General features: G+C 39.6%; 1 non-coding gene across 1 annotated transcript; it reads right to left on the bottom strand.

Annotated features, from left to right (window-relative positions):
• Positions 1–11,848: 11,848 nt before the first annotated feature.
• Positions 11,849–11,955, bottom strand: LOC131172446 (small nucleolar RNA R71). Its single transcript, XR_009142923.1, has one exon. It is a non-coding gene; the product is annotated as a small nucleolar RNA R71 (small nucleolar RNA).
• Positions 11,956–15,306: the final 3,351 nt, after the last annotated feature.

The following is a 15,306-nucleotide window of genomic DNA, read 5'->3' as shown; positions in this document are numbered from 1 at the left end:
TGCTATTCCCAGTTGCTGTATCTTTGGATCCTCAGCCACATTTGTCCCCTGGAAACTAAGGGTTTAACCTGGTATTCCAACCAGCCTATCATTGAAAAAATGGCTAAATTAGCCATAAGTCAAAAGAATGAACAACAATGGCAAGAGCAGATTCTAAGGTTTAACAGTCACAACTACTGCTGGAGGAAGTTGTGGACCACGGGCCAACCCATTTTGATCAGTACAGGGGATAATCATTTTGTACCTTTGATAGGGCTGACAGGGTGCACGAGTTACATCCCAGCTATGGTGATGAGGCAATTCGGTTTAACTCAATTCACTCCCAATATTGAGGGGTTCCATCAGACTCATTTCTATTATGAACCCGATAGGGAGGACAAACTGAAAACATTGCGCAAGTTCTGTGAAAAAGTCACTTTAATTTAACGGTCACCGAAAGGACCAAGCACGACGGAAGAATATCTCAGGTAGAGAAACAGTAGGGACAAGGGGTATTAGGTCGCTAAATTAACAGAGCCTAAGGGTAGCGTGCCTCATCAAGAAGTTTTTTCAGAAGAAGTTAAGGCCAAATTAGTCGGCTCTCCATAGAATTCAAATACCGAGAACCAACAACTGAAGGAACGCATAAAACAGTTAGAAGAACAACAGTAAATCCTGAAAAAAGAAGTAAAAAGGCTCAGGGAAGAAATAGAATCCTAGGATGAAAGATCAATTATAGAGGTAAATCAGCTGATTCCGTACTTCGATGAAATTTTTGAAATGGCAGTACTGGAGGGGTATGTAAGCCCTCAGGAATCCAACTCGGAAAGTGATCGGCATGGTTCAGGGTGTCCCTACCATAGAGGAATGACCGACCATGAGTTGCAAAACTATAATGAATTCAAACAGGAAGTTCTGAGAATGTTGTCACTCAGAATCTTGAGATGCTAGTAGAGGTCAAAGATAGAGGATGAAGTGAACACAACCAGATTTAGCAAAGACACCTCTGCCTCCAATCCAAGAATGGTTTTTTCTGCCCCTACCACACCAACACCACTAGTACCACCAATAACAATCATCTGAACTCCATCTCAGCTCCCAGTCACTAATACACATGCGGTACTTTGGAACTACAATATCCAAGTCTTTACCTAGAATGCATCTAGCAGTACTTCAACTCCTACCCTCAACCACACCTACACTCAACCCATCACCTCTCCTAAACCATGTTTCGCCCTTCATGAGCATTTCAAGATGACCTATACAGGTCCATCCAACAAATTACTCCCCAGCCAGTACCAAAACCTGTCACAACCAATAACTCACTTTCGCCCGATCAAGAGGTAGAGTTTATCACCAGGAGTGGGAGGTGTTATGGAAGTGATGAAGCAAAAAGAAGAAAGGGAAAGTAAAAGTGGGAGAGTCACTAGAAAATGTAGGGAAAGAGGTTGTGATGGTTGAGAAAGGGGAATCTAGTGAAAAGAAAGAAGAAGAAGAACTGCTATTGCAAATCATGAAACAGAGTGAATATGATGTCATTGAGCAATTAAGAAAAACACCTGCTCGAATCTCCTTGCTGTCATTGATATTGAGTTCGGAAGTGCATCGCTATGCTTTACAGAGGGTTCTGGACCAGGCCTTTGTAACCCCTAATATCACACCGGGGCAATTTGAGAAGATAGTTGGGCAAATTCAAGCGTCCAATTTTATCACTTTCTCGGAGGATGAAGTAGACTCGGCTGGTTTGAAGCATACCAAAGCTCTGCACGTGACAATCAAGTGTAAAGGATGCATAGTTGCCAAAGTTCTAATTGATAATGGATCTACCCTCAATGTTTTGCCTAATGCAAACTTGGCATGACTCCCTATTGATCCATCAGCCGTACACTAAAGTGCCATGGTAGTGAGAGCCTTTGACGGTACAAAGAGAGAGGTACTAGGGGACATTGATTTGCCACTTCAGATTGGGGCATGCACTTTCAATGTCACATTCCAAGTGATGGATATTGAGCCAGCATACACCATGTTGTTAGGAAGACCCTGGATTCATTCGGTAAATGCGGCGCCTTCAACTCTGCATTAGAGGATCAAATACATCATGAGCAGCAAAATCATCATGGTGAGAGGGGAGGAAGCTATGCTAGTTACCAAACCCCAATCAGTTCCTTATGTAGAAATAACCGAAAGGTCTTTGGAAAGTTCCTTCCAAGTACTGGAATTACACGAAACTACCCTGAGTGATAAAGTAGCTGCAGCTATCGTTGCGAGGGTCATGTTGAGGAATGGCTATGAAGAGGGCAAGGAATTGGGCACCGCATTACAAGGGTTCATCGAACCTATACCGGCTATTTAGAAAATTGGCCGCTTCGGCTTAGGTTATGAAGAGGATGTTCTAACTGATGGAAGGTTCTGGATGAGAAACATGCTCAGAGATTAAAGGTTTAACAAAACACTCGGGAGGATGAAAGGTGTCCTAAAAATTGTAGATGTTTTTGTCCAACCAATCATTTAGAATATAGAAAAAAGTAAAGAATCTCCTTCAGAGCCATTTATCGATGTCATACAGCTTGATTCCATCTCCGAAGTGTTGATTTCACCAATCGTCGAGGGGCAAGAACTTGATAATTGGGAGGCCAAAGATATCCCTATGCTTAATTTCGAGTAAAGTATATCTTGTTACCAACACTTGATCATTTTGTCCATGGTGACAAGTGTAATGCTGTAAATGGACCCTTTTCTTACAACAAAAGCATTAATAAATTAATAGTGCATTTTTCAAATTTTGTCCAATTTTTTTTCTCTTTTCAAAATTCGTTCTTTAACATACTCCACTTTCATTTCTTCAGGACCACTGACCAATCCAAACATAATAATTCTATTCACTCTAAAATTCCTTATGTTAACTTTGAAAGTCCCATAACCGCCATCAATTCAAGTGATTCTGAAGAAGAGTTTGTGGAAGAGCGGGATGAAGGAAATGAACCCGCTCTGGTGCATTGTGGAGATGAAATGTGCACCTTAAATTTAGGTACTGAGGAAAATAAAAGGGAACTTAAGGTTGTGAATAATGAAGAATTAGAGGAAATGACCCGTTTGTCAAAGGAGTTCACCGATGTATTCTCATGGAGTTATGATGACATGTTAGGGTTGGATCCTCAAATAGTGATGCATAAGATCCCTCTGATTCCCAAAACAACCCCAGTGAAACAGAAATTGAGAAGAATGAACCCCAACATGTTGCTCAAAGTTAGAGATAAAGTCAAAAAGCAGTATGACGGTGCAGTACCTTGAGTGGGTGGCTAATGTTGTCCCTGTAATGAAGAAGGATGGAAGAGTAAGAGTATGCATCGACTACAGGGACCTCAATAAGGCAAGCTTAAAAGATGATTTTCCTCTCCCACACATAGATGTGCTAGTGGACAATGCTGCGGGGTTGGGAAAATGTTCATGTATCGACGGGGCCTCAGGGTATAACCAAATTCTGATGGATGAGGAAGACAAAGAAAAAACAGCTTTTATCACTCAGTGTGGAGTGTTTTGCTATCGAGTGATGCCCTTCGGATTAAAAAATGCCGGAGCTACCTATCAACGTGCCATGGTCACATTATTCTATGACATGATGCACAAGGAAGTGGAGGTTTACGTGGATGACATGATCATTAAATCCAAGGGGACAGAAAGTTATGTACAGGTATTAAGAAAGGTGTTTGAAAGGCTCAGAAAGTATCAACTGAAGCTGAACCCAGCTACATGCGTGTTTGGGGCTAGATCAGGTAAGCTGTTAGGATTTATAGTAAGCGAGAAGGGAATAGAAGTGGATCCAGATAAAGTTCGAGCCATTCAAGAAATGGCATCCCCAAAGACAGAAAGGGATGTGCGTAGTTTCTTGGAAAAACTGAATTACATTTCAAGATTCATCTCTAATCTCACCGCCAAGGTTAAGCCCATTTTCAAGCTACTCAAGAAAAACAATGCCGCTCAATGGGATCAAGTTTGTTAAGAAGCTTTTGAAAAGATTAAGCAGTACCTGTCAAATCCGCCGATATTGGTTCCTCCAGTGACTGGAAGGCCGTTGATTTTGTACATGGCAGTTCAGCAAAGTTCGATGGGTTGTGTGCTGGGGCAACATGATAACACAGGAAGAAGGGAAAGAGTCATTTACTATTTAAGCAAGAAATTCAATGAATGCGAATCGAGGTACTCATTCCTGGAGAAAACTTGTTGCGCATTGGCATGGACAGCAAATCGACTCAAGCACTACATGTTGAACCATAAAATGCAGCTCATCTCCAGAATGGATCTAATCAAGTATGTATTTGAAAGCCCATTTGTGCCTGGGAGGATAGCAAAATGGCAGGTCATACTTTCTCAATATGACATTGTCTACATGACCAGAAAGGCAGTAAAATGAAGCGTGATAACTGATCTCCTAGCAGAAAACCCAATCAAAGATTATGAAGCCCTGGATTTCGAATTCCTAGATGAGTATGTTAATGCAGTAAGCGGTGATGATAAGGAACCAAATGACGTATGGGAAATGTATTTTGATGGAGTCATCAATTTATCCGGTAATGGGATTGGGGCAGTTCTAGTATCCCCTGACGGAAAGCATTTCCCGATAGCCATCAAGCTGAGGTTCGACTGCACCAATAATGTAGCAGGATATGAAGCCTGGTGAGTGGATTACAAGCCGCTATCAAAATGAAGGTTAAGAAATTAGAGGTGTATGGGGATTCAGCTCTAATCATTTATCAAGTCAAGGGAGAATGACAGACTAAAGATCCAAAATTGATCCCATATCAGAAATATATCCTCAAGCTAACCGAGGAGTTTGGGAAATTTCCTCCACTCACCTCAATCGTGACAAGAACCAATTTATCGATGCCTTAGCCACTCTAGCTGTAATGACTAAGATGGAAAAGGGACAGATAACGCAGGTGTTATGAATTAGAGCTAGGAATGAGCCGGCGTACTGATTTATGATCGAAGAGGAAACAGATGGTAAACCCTGGTATCATGACATCCAGGTCTACATCAAAACTAGGGAATATCCTCCTGGGGCAAGTTGAAATGAAAGAAGAATGATTAGGAGGTTGGCGCTAGGATACTTTCCCAATGGTGAAATCTTGTACAAGAAAGGCTCCAATGGTGAATTGTTGAGATGCGTGAACGCAAAAGAAGCAAGGAGAATTCTTTTTGAAACCCATGAGGGGAATTGCGCTACTAATGCCAATGGACATATGATGGCCAAGCAAATTTTGAGACGGGGATATTTCTAGACCTCTTTTGAAAAAGACTGCATTGAGTACTTCTGGAAGTGTCACAAATGCCAAATTTATGCTGATTCGATAAATGTCTCGCATCATCAGCTCTGTAATCTTGTCTCACCATGGCCTTTTGCAATGTGGGCATCGATGTAATCAGTCCAATTAATCCAAAAGCTTCCAATGGACACAGGTTCATCTTGGTGGCCATTGATTACTTTACCAAATGGGTCAAAGCAACGTCATATGTTCATATCACGCAAAACACATATCTGAAGTTTCTCAAGAATAATATCATCTGCCGATACGGTCTTCCTGGTGAAATTATCACTGACAATGCTAAAAATTTAAATGGTCTGAAGGTTAGGCATTTGTGTGACCAGTACAAGATTCGGCATCTAAGTTCATCACCATACTGTCCCCAAATGAATGGAGCCGTGGAAGCCGCCAATAAAAATCTCAAGCGAATAATTAGAAAAATGATTATCACTTACAAAGATTGGCATGAAATGCTTCCCTTCGCCCTTCATGCCTATCGGACCTCTGTAAAAATGTCAACTGGGGCAACTTCATATTCACTGGTCTACGGGATGGAAGCTGTTTTACCAATAGAGGTGGAAATTCTTTCCTTGAGGATTCTAAACGAGGCGGGATTGGATGAGACAGAATGGGTTCAAATGAGGTTAGATCAGCTGAATTTGATAGATGAGAAAAGACTAACAGCAGTATGCCATGGGCAGTTGAACCAAGGGAGAATGGCTAGAGCATTTAAAAAGGACGTGTGCCCGTGCGAATTCCAATTAGGAGATCTGGTTTTAAAAAAGATCCTCCCAATCAAAGTGATCCCCGAGGCAAATGGTCACCAACTTACAAAGGGCTTTATGTGGTTAAACAAGCATTTTCTGGTGGTGCACTGATCTTGACTCATATGGACGGAGAGTAATTGCCAAGATCAGTGAATGTAGATGCCGTGAAAAGGTATTTTGCATAAAAAAAAAAGTAGGGGTGAAAACCCGAGAGGGCACTCCCAGCGAAATGTGAGGAAGAAGGCGAAAAGCCGCAAGGGCACTTTCTACAAAATGAGTGAAGGGTGAAAACCCGAAAGGGCACCCCTAAAAAGTTTGCATAAAAAAAAAAGTGGGGGTGAAAACCGGAGAGGGCACTCCCAGCGAAATTTGAGGAAGAAGGCAAAAACCCGCAAGGGCGCTATCTGTAAATGAGCGAAGGGTGAAAACCCGAAAGGGCACCCCGAAATAGTTTGCATAAAAAAAAAAGGTGGGGTGAAAACCCGAGAGGGCGCTCCCAGCGAAATGTGAGAAAGAAGGCGAAAACCAGCAAGGGTGCTTTCTGCAAAATGAGTGAAGGGTGAAAACTCTAAAAGGCACCCCAAAAAAGTGAGCTAAAAAAAAAAATTTAAGAGTGAAAACCTGAAAAGGGTGCTCCTAGTAATAGACAATGGAGGAATAAGGAGGGGGGCTTGAGACCAAGAGAGGCAATAAGTCACTACAGCACAAACGCTCGTCAAAGGATCACTGGGAACAGTGGCGGTCAAAGGACTTCAAAGTTGACTAAAAGGAATTTGTGAGATCTATCCTTATACCCTTTTCTTTGAAATTTTAACTTTACTTTTTAAAGCCATAATAAAATTATCTCCTTATTTCAATTCATTCTTTATTGGTCTACCTTAAGTTTATGCACTATTAATTTGTTAAAGCTTTATTATAAGATAAGGATTTAAAAACAGGCAACTTTATATACTTTGCTATGAGATTTGCAGGGGACAAACGATTACCGAGCAATTGGTAAAAAAAAAAAAAAAGTGGGGGTGAAAACCCGAGAGGGCGTTCCCAGCAAAAGAGGGAAAGGAGGCGAAAACCCGCAAAAGCGCTTTCTGCAAAATGAACAAAGGGTGAAAATCTGAAAAGGCACCCTAAAAAAGAGAGTAAAATAAAAAAGATGGGGGGGGGGGGGTGCTGGGAAACTAAAAGGCATTTGGAGAAAACTGTAGGCCAAGTCCTGAGACTCGCTCCGACTTTTTCTATTAATCATCTACCTCCAGAACCTTGTTAAGTAAACTTTGCTCGGACGAACACCATGCATCAGGTTTGCTTTGTGAGCATCAAAGGTACATACATGAAACTTATCCACAACAGTTGGCTAAGTCAGACTCGAGGTGATTTTAATTTCCAGCATTTTTAATTTCCTGTTATCAACCTCTGGATTCAAGATTCAAGTTGATTTTAATTTTCAGCATTTTATTTCCAGTCATCAACCTCTGGATTCAAGATCCAAGTTGATTTTTACTTCCCAGCATTTTTAATTTCCTGTTATCAATCTCTGGATTCAAGATCCAAGTTGATTTTAATTTTCAGCATTTTATTTCCAGTTATCAACCTCTGGATTCAAGATCCAAGTTGATTTTTACTTCCCAGCATTTTTAATTTCCTGTTATCAATCTCTGGATTCAAGATCCAAGTTGATTTTAATTTTCAACATTTTATTTCCAGTTATCAACCTCTGGATTCAAGATCCAAGTTGATTTTTAATTCCCAGCATTTTTAATTTCCTGTTATCAACCTCTGGATTCAAGATCCAAGTTGATTTTAATTTTCAACATTTTTTTTCCAGTCATCAACCTCTGAATTCAAGATCCAAGTTGATTTTTAATTCCCAGCATTTTTAATTTCCTGTTATCAACCTCTGGATTCAAGATCCAAGTTGATTTTAATTTCTAGCATTTTATCTCCAGTCATCAACCTCTGGATTCAAGATCAAAGTTGATTTTTACTTCCCAGCATTTTTAATTTCCTGTTATCAACCACTGGATTCAAAATCCAAGTTGATTTTAATTTCCAGCATTTTATTTCCAGTCATCAACCTTTGGATTCAAGATCCAAGTTGATTTTAATTTTCAGCATTTTATTTTCAGTCATCAACCTCTGGATTTAAGATCCAAGTTGATTTTTACTTCTCAGCATTTTTAATTTCCTGTTATCAACCTCTGGATTCAAGATCCAATTTGATTTTAATTTTCAGCATTTTATTTCCAGTCATCAACCTCTGGATTCAAGAGCCAAGTTGATTTTTACTTTCCAGCATTTTTAATTTCCTGTTATCAACCTCTGGATTCAAGATCCAAGTTGATTTTAATTTCCAACATTTTATTTCCAGTCATCAACCTCTGGATTCAAGATCCAAGTTGATTTTTAATTCCCAGCATTTTTAATTTCCTGTTATCAACCTCTGGATTCAAGATCCAAGTTGATTTTAATTTCCAGCATTTTATTTCCAATCGTCAACCTCTGGATTCAAGATCCAAGTTGATTTTAATTTTCAGGATTTTATTTCCAGTCATCTACCTTTGGATTCAGGATCCAAGCTGATTTTAATTTCCGGCATTTTAATTTTCAGTTATCAACCTCTAAGTTCAAGATTCAAGTTGAGCCCATTAAGCATCCTAAATCCGTGATAATTTTTAATCTTCTAGTCGTCCAAAATATGGTTCTATATCTTTACATGATTTCTATTAAGGTAAAACTCTCTAATAGAAAACATGTAAAGAGGGGCAGTTGTAGACACCATATTTCGGCCAACCTTCAAAGCCATAACTTGAAAAATTGCGATTCAGCCGGTCTTTCTTGTTAGCGTTCCAGCTGATCTCTCCTTCACATTATTTTTCCGATCTCATCAATAAGTCAAATATTTTCCAATCTCTAGGATCAGTTTGGATTAACCCTCGGGCAATTCGATCATCTGATTTGGTATGTTTATTTTCTGATCTCTCTATGTTCGAAGTCCCAAACTAGGGGTGATAAGTGTTTTACCCGATCTCTAAGTAATTCAAGGACCCGACAAATCCAAGTCATTTTTTTAAGGCCTTCCGATCTATCCGATCTCTTTTAGCAATTAAGTTTGATGGTCGGTATTCATCCATATTTAGTTTGACATTTTCCGATCTCATTAAAAACTAATCATAAAAACCTAAATTCATTGAAATTCAAGGGAAATTATACAAGTCAATTGGCAGGAGGGTCTTCCCCACCCTGCTCTTCAGCTACATTCCTCTCTCCCCCCTCACCCTCATGCTCTTCCTCGCAGTCGTCTTCGATCGCCGAGACGAGCTTCTCCATCCAGGTGAAGTCCTCCTCAGGATAGTGTTTCCTCAGTTCGGCTAGGAGGTCGCTATGAGCATTCACATAAGCTCCGGCTTCTCTCGCCACGACCTCCTCATCTTTTGCTTTAAGCACTTCAGTAAATTGAGTGAGATCAGCAAATTGCCCAGCCCGACCCTCTTCAACTCCTAGCTCTAGTTCGGCAATCCTTTCTTCATAAGACTTTGCCCGATCTTCCACCTTGGCGATGTAATCATTGGCAGTGGAGAGTTGGGCTTTGGCGGTCGCTGCATCCTGAACAGCCTTCATGATCTCCTGTCTCAAAAGGTGAGCCTTTTCTTTGATTACATGCTGATTCACAATAATCTCCAAACCCAAGCTCATCGTCTGAGTCAGGAGATCGTCAATGCTGTCCTCGGCCATCCTATTCGAATCTTCTTGAAAACAGATGGTAGCGCCCAGGACCTTAGCTAGATCAGGATTGCCCCGAACTGAGTGATTTTTTTCTAGAGAATGAATGAGGATTTGAGCACCTTGGGAGAGCGTCCTAACGGCTAGACGGGAAGGCCTCCCTTCTACAGTTGAAGAGACCGAAGGAGTTGGAGCTTCGGTCCATCGAGGCAGAGAAGGAATAACCTCTACCTCCGAGGATGGCTGCTCTGGAGGTCAAAATGGAGAGCTCGATGCTTCTACCTGGTCCCGTCTTGGCATCAGGGCAGTAGAGGCGGCAGCTTCCTTCACCTCCCGTACTTTCTGAGCTACCTCCCGTACTTTCTGAGCTACCTCCCTTTTTCGCTTGCAGCTCTCTTTTGCAGTCTCGCCTCCTGCCATACCTACACAAAGAACAAGTTAGTGAGATCACCAAGGTTAAGAGACCAAGGGTCTAGATTATACTGGTCACGGGACTGAGGTCAGAAAGTTGTGGCTCGTAATCCTCATGGGCTATCAGCCGCATCATCCACCACTTCAGTTCAGCCATGACCGCATCCAAACATGAATATTTGTGAATGGTAGCCTGGTTTTTCAACTCCTTCACCATGGCATCTTCATCTTTATTTAGGGCGATCTTCATGGGCACCTGGCGGACCAAGTAATTCCAATTACGCGGGATCCCCTCAAAGCCATTCCTATCCTTGCTTCTAAGTATGAAAAATCGATCTTTCCAGTTCTTCAGCGAAGAAGGGAGACTGGTGAAGAGCCCGCAGTTTGGCTTAGCCTGGAAAAACCAAAAATCATCATCCTTTCTTCGGACAAGCCTATGCAGTTCAGCAAAAACTTTAACCATAGGCTCTAGCTTCTTAGCTCAGCAGAGACCTCTGAAGGCTACTAGAGTTCACCAAGAGTTCGGATGCACCTGAGCTACACTTATATGGTGGAATTTTAGAACAGATTTGTAAAATTCATTGAAGGGAAAACGGAGTCTGGCTTTTAGCTGCTCCTCGTACACCATGATAAGATTGCCTTTGTCAAAGAAATGATCAGCCCGATGATCGCCATGGCATCTGATGAGTTTGTAAGAATCGAATCAGGAGATTGTATTCTTGACTGATAGATGGAAGATTGGTCTCTTTAAGGATTGACGGAAGTTCATCAATAAGCAGGTTCTCTTTCCTCGAAGATGATGCTCGTTTCGGTCTAGTAGCTTGACCAGCAACCGGATCGGGAGAAAATCCTTTCCTTTCTAACCCCCAATGCTTTTATTACAAAACTCTTTATATGTTTTAAACAACGAGTTTGCAGGAGAGTTCTTCCAAAGTATCTCAAATATTATGTTGAGGCCCAATGGAGAGTCCTCCTCAAGGCACTCATATTTATAAGGTATAATTCCCCCTAAAAATATTGCAACTTCACTACCTACGTAAATCCTTAAAATACCCATTACGCAACACCTATTCACTGAAGGGTCATCTCATGTACTCGTGTTCTGGGGTAACCCGTAATAGTGAAACATTAAAATATCCCTTTTGTCAATACAAATGGTTAACATCACAACTCTAACCCCAAATTATCAATTTTAATTTATGAAGAGCACACCATTAAATTTGCTTGCCCTCGTTGAGGGACAAGGTGGAGTGTCTAACACCTTCCCCACCGTTATATGGACCTCGAACCTAGAATCTCTATTTTTGAAGTGGTTTTAAATTTATTTTTACAAGTGGTTTTCTTTAATTTCCCTCAAAATTAAAGTGGCGACTCCTCACTTTCTCCACTTCGGTGAGAATCATTCGGCGACCGCAAAACCCTTTGCGACAGATGGTACAACAATCACAATTTGGGGAAAGTCCAAGTGAAAGTCCACATGTGAGCACACTTTCTTGAGATCAGTGATATGTTGAAGATAAATGGAGTTTCTGATGATGTAATTCAATTCAGATTATTCCCCTTCTCTTTGAAGGACTGAGCTAGAGAGTGGTTGCATTCTTTATCACCTGGTTCTATCACAACATGGGATGAGCTTTCTCAAGCATTTTTAGCTCAATATTTTCCACCAAAAGGCTAAGAAATGAGCTGACTTCTTGCAAACCTAGAGATGACGAGAGCTTGTATGAAGCATGGGAGAGATACAAGGATTTACAAAGGAGATGTCCACACCATGGGATTCCTAAGTGGATGCTTGTTCAACATTTTTACAATGGAGTTTCACCAGCTATTAGAAATACAATTGATGCATCTTTTGGAGGTGATCTTATAGAGAAATCTGAAGATGAAGCTTTTTCTGCTCTAGATAAAATTGCTTATAACCATTACCAGTGGAGTTGTGAGAGGAATGAGATCAAGAAACCTAGTATGTTTGAGTTTAATGCCATGAATATGATTAATGCTAAGTTTGATGCTTTAATAAAGAAGATGGACAAGCTAAGCATGAAAGTAGATTCTTTAGTTGGAGGTTCAAGTAATTCAGTACATGTTGGAGCTGCAAATGTCAACTGTGCAACTGATTTTTCTGTACTTGGTCAAGATTTTTCAAGTGAGCAAGTAGATTATGTGGGGAACTACAATCAAAGACTAGGTGGTAACCCATTTTCTGCAACTTATGATCCAGCATGGAGAAATCACCCTAATTTCTCTTGGGGAGGTAGACAAGGACAACACTAGAATTTTTAGCAACCTTCTGGGTATGAACAACATCAAAATTTTCAGTAGAATAGAGGTCCTCCTCCTGGAATTTCTAAACCTCAAAATGCACTTGCTCCACAACAACCTCCACCACAATAAGCACAACTAGACAAGATAGCTAGATTGGAAGCCATGATTGAGACTCTACTAGTAAGCCATCAAAGTCAATAAGAAATGATTTCTCAATTAGCATCTAAAGTGGATCAAATGGCAACACACAACAAGATGTTGGAGAATCAAATAGCTCAACAGGCTAGCTCTTCAAATAGTAAAGCTTTTGGGAAGCTTCCTAGCCAACCTGAGAATCCAAGGGAGCAGTGCAATGCGATTACTTTAAAAAGCGGAAGGTAATGGGGGAAGAATAGGAAATTGAATTAAAGTTGAAAGAAAAGAAAGATGAGTGTGAGAGTGAATCCATTTCAACTAAAGCTAAAGCTAGTAAGGAAGCAAATGAAGAGAAAGAAGATAAAAAGGAAATAGAAGAGAAATATATGCCTCCTGCGCCGTACAAGCCACCATTGCCCTTTCCTCAGAGGTTTCAGAAAGCAAAATTAGATAAGTAGTTTGAGAAATTCCTTGAAGTTTTAAAGAAGTTATATATCAACATTCCATTTACAGATGTCATTTCTCAAATGCCTTCTTATGCTAAGTTTTTGAAGGAGATTCTATCAAATAAAAGAAGGTTGGAAGATTATGAAACTGTTGCACTTACTGAGGAGTGCAGTGTTATATTGCAGAATAAGCTCCCACCTAAGCTGAAAGATCCTGGAAGCTTTTCCATACCATGTCACATTGGAGAAACAAGTATTGAGAGAGCATTATGTGATTGAGGGGCTAGTGTCAGCTTGATGCCACTTTCCATATGTGAGAAGTTGAAGGTTGGAGATTTAAAGCCCACAACTATTTCTTTGTAGTTAGTTGATAGATCTATAAAGTATCCAGTTGGGATTTTAGAGAATTTGCCATTAAAAGTTGGGAAGTTTTTCATTTCAGTGGATTTTGTTGTACTAGAGATGGAGGAGGATGTAAGAACGCCCATCATACTGGGAAGGCCATTTTTAGCCACTGTAAGAGCTAATATAGATGTAAAGAATGGGAAATTGAAGTTGACAGTGGTGGAGGAGAAAATAGAGTTTAATTTATTCCAACATTCCAAGGAACCAGCTGTGATGAATTCTTGTTATAGGGTAGATGTTATAGAGCATGATGCTGAAACTGAAGTTACTAAACTAGAGAAAAATCAAGCTATTCCAATGCAATGTAATCAACATAAAGTGCGAAAGAAAAAATCAGCTTCTCCATCTCATTTGATTAACAATGAAGCTCCAAAAGTTAAGCTCAAGCCTCCATCAAAATCACTCAAAAGAGGAGATTCAACTAAAGTTTGTAAGAATATTCTTCAAGATATGGTTGGGATTTTGAACAAAGCAACAGGTATTTTCACATATAATGGGAAAATGTTGAAGTGCAAATTCATTTCAGCACCTATTGTGAAGGGAGGTAACATTTTCCAATTCCAACCACCATGAGCTTTGAAAAAAAAAGGGTCAAGCTAATGACCTTAAACAAGTGCTTCTTGGGAGGTAACCCAAGCGTATCCTTTTACAGTTTATTGATTTTCTATTTCATTTCATTTTAGTTTTTAACCTCATTAAACTCAAAAGTGATATTTGTTTATCTTTTGTAGGTCATTCATGAAGATTGGGCAAATTGAGACTTGTTGCAGTTTACTTCATGTTGCTTAAGAAGTCAATTTCTATATCTTTTCTGCAATTTTTGAATGCTTGGAATTTATCTCAAATGCTGCTGAAAATGTGTTTTGGATATAAGCTTAGGAATGAGTCCATTTCATTAAGTTTTCAAGAGTAATCTACAATTTGTGCCTAATTTGAGATATTTGTCTCTTAATTCCCACATGCTTATATCATGCTTGATAAGTTTTTGAGAGATGATGATCTTAAATTCTTAGATTTTTTAGTGTTTATGTGTATTTGATAATTGCTGAGGGTCATGATAGCATTCCATAGCATTTGAACTATTTTTGATAAGTGAAATCACAATTTTTCTCAAAACCTGCCAAACTTACTGATGATATTGCTTACCCTAAGCTGTACCTTGTGCAAATCCTGCTTAACCCAAAGCAAATTTGTGCAGACCCTAAGCATTACCCAGAATCTTTAGTTCAGCAATTACTACATGCTTAACCTAAGCAACTACCCTATGCAAGTCATGCTTAACCTTAAGTAATTTTTTGCTTACTCCAGCAAAATCCCTTGTGCCACCAGTAGACCCACCAGCAGCAGATTGAACAATAGTACAGCCTTGACAGTAGAGCCTAAACAGCAGCAACAATTTAGTAGTAGTTTTAGTTCTTCATTTCAGTTTTAGTTTTTGTTTTAGGTTTATTTTGTAATCTATTTGTTTTAATCTTCAAACTTTGGTAATTAGTTTTTATGATTATGTTTGCACTCATTTCCTTTAGTTTAGTTTATTTTATTTTATCTTTTGATATGAATATAGTTATTTTATGAATGCTTCTTGGTTTAATTTTTGATTTAACTGTTAGATCTTATTTCATTACACTTTTTCATCTTTTTGCACATTATTTTTGCACTTTATCTTTTATTCAGTTCTAATTTTATTGATATTGATGAGTGGCGCAGTTTACCTTAAGCTAAATTTGTTTAACATCATCATGAGGTAATGACTTACTTGCTGTTCTTTATATTTTTAGCATATTGCTAGTGCTTAGGGTCTTACTTAACCATATGCAAATCTTGCTTAATCCTAAGCAACAGGTTGAGCAACATCTTAAGCAGAGTAAATTCATACAT

This window comes from Hevea brasiliensis, chromosome 13 (assembly GCF_030052815.1).
Source record: "Hevea brasiliensis isolate MT/VB/25A 57/8 chromosome 13, ASM3005281v1, whole genome shotgun sequence".
Taxonomy (NCBI): Eukaryota; Viridiplantae; Streptophyta; class Magnoliopsida; order Malpighiales; family Euphorbiaceae; genus Hevea; species Hevea brasiliensis.
Note: the sequence above shows the minus strand (reverse complement) of the source record. Positions and strands in the feature narration are given on the sequence as shown.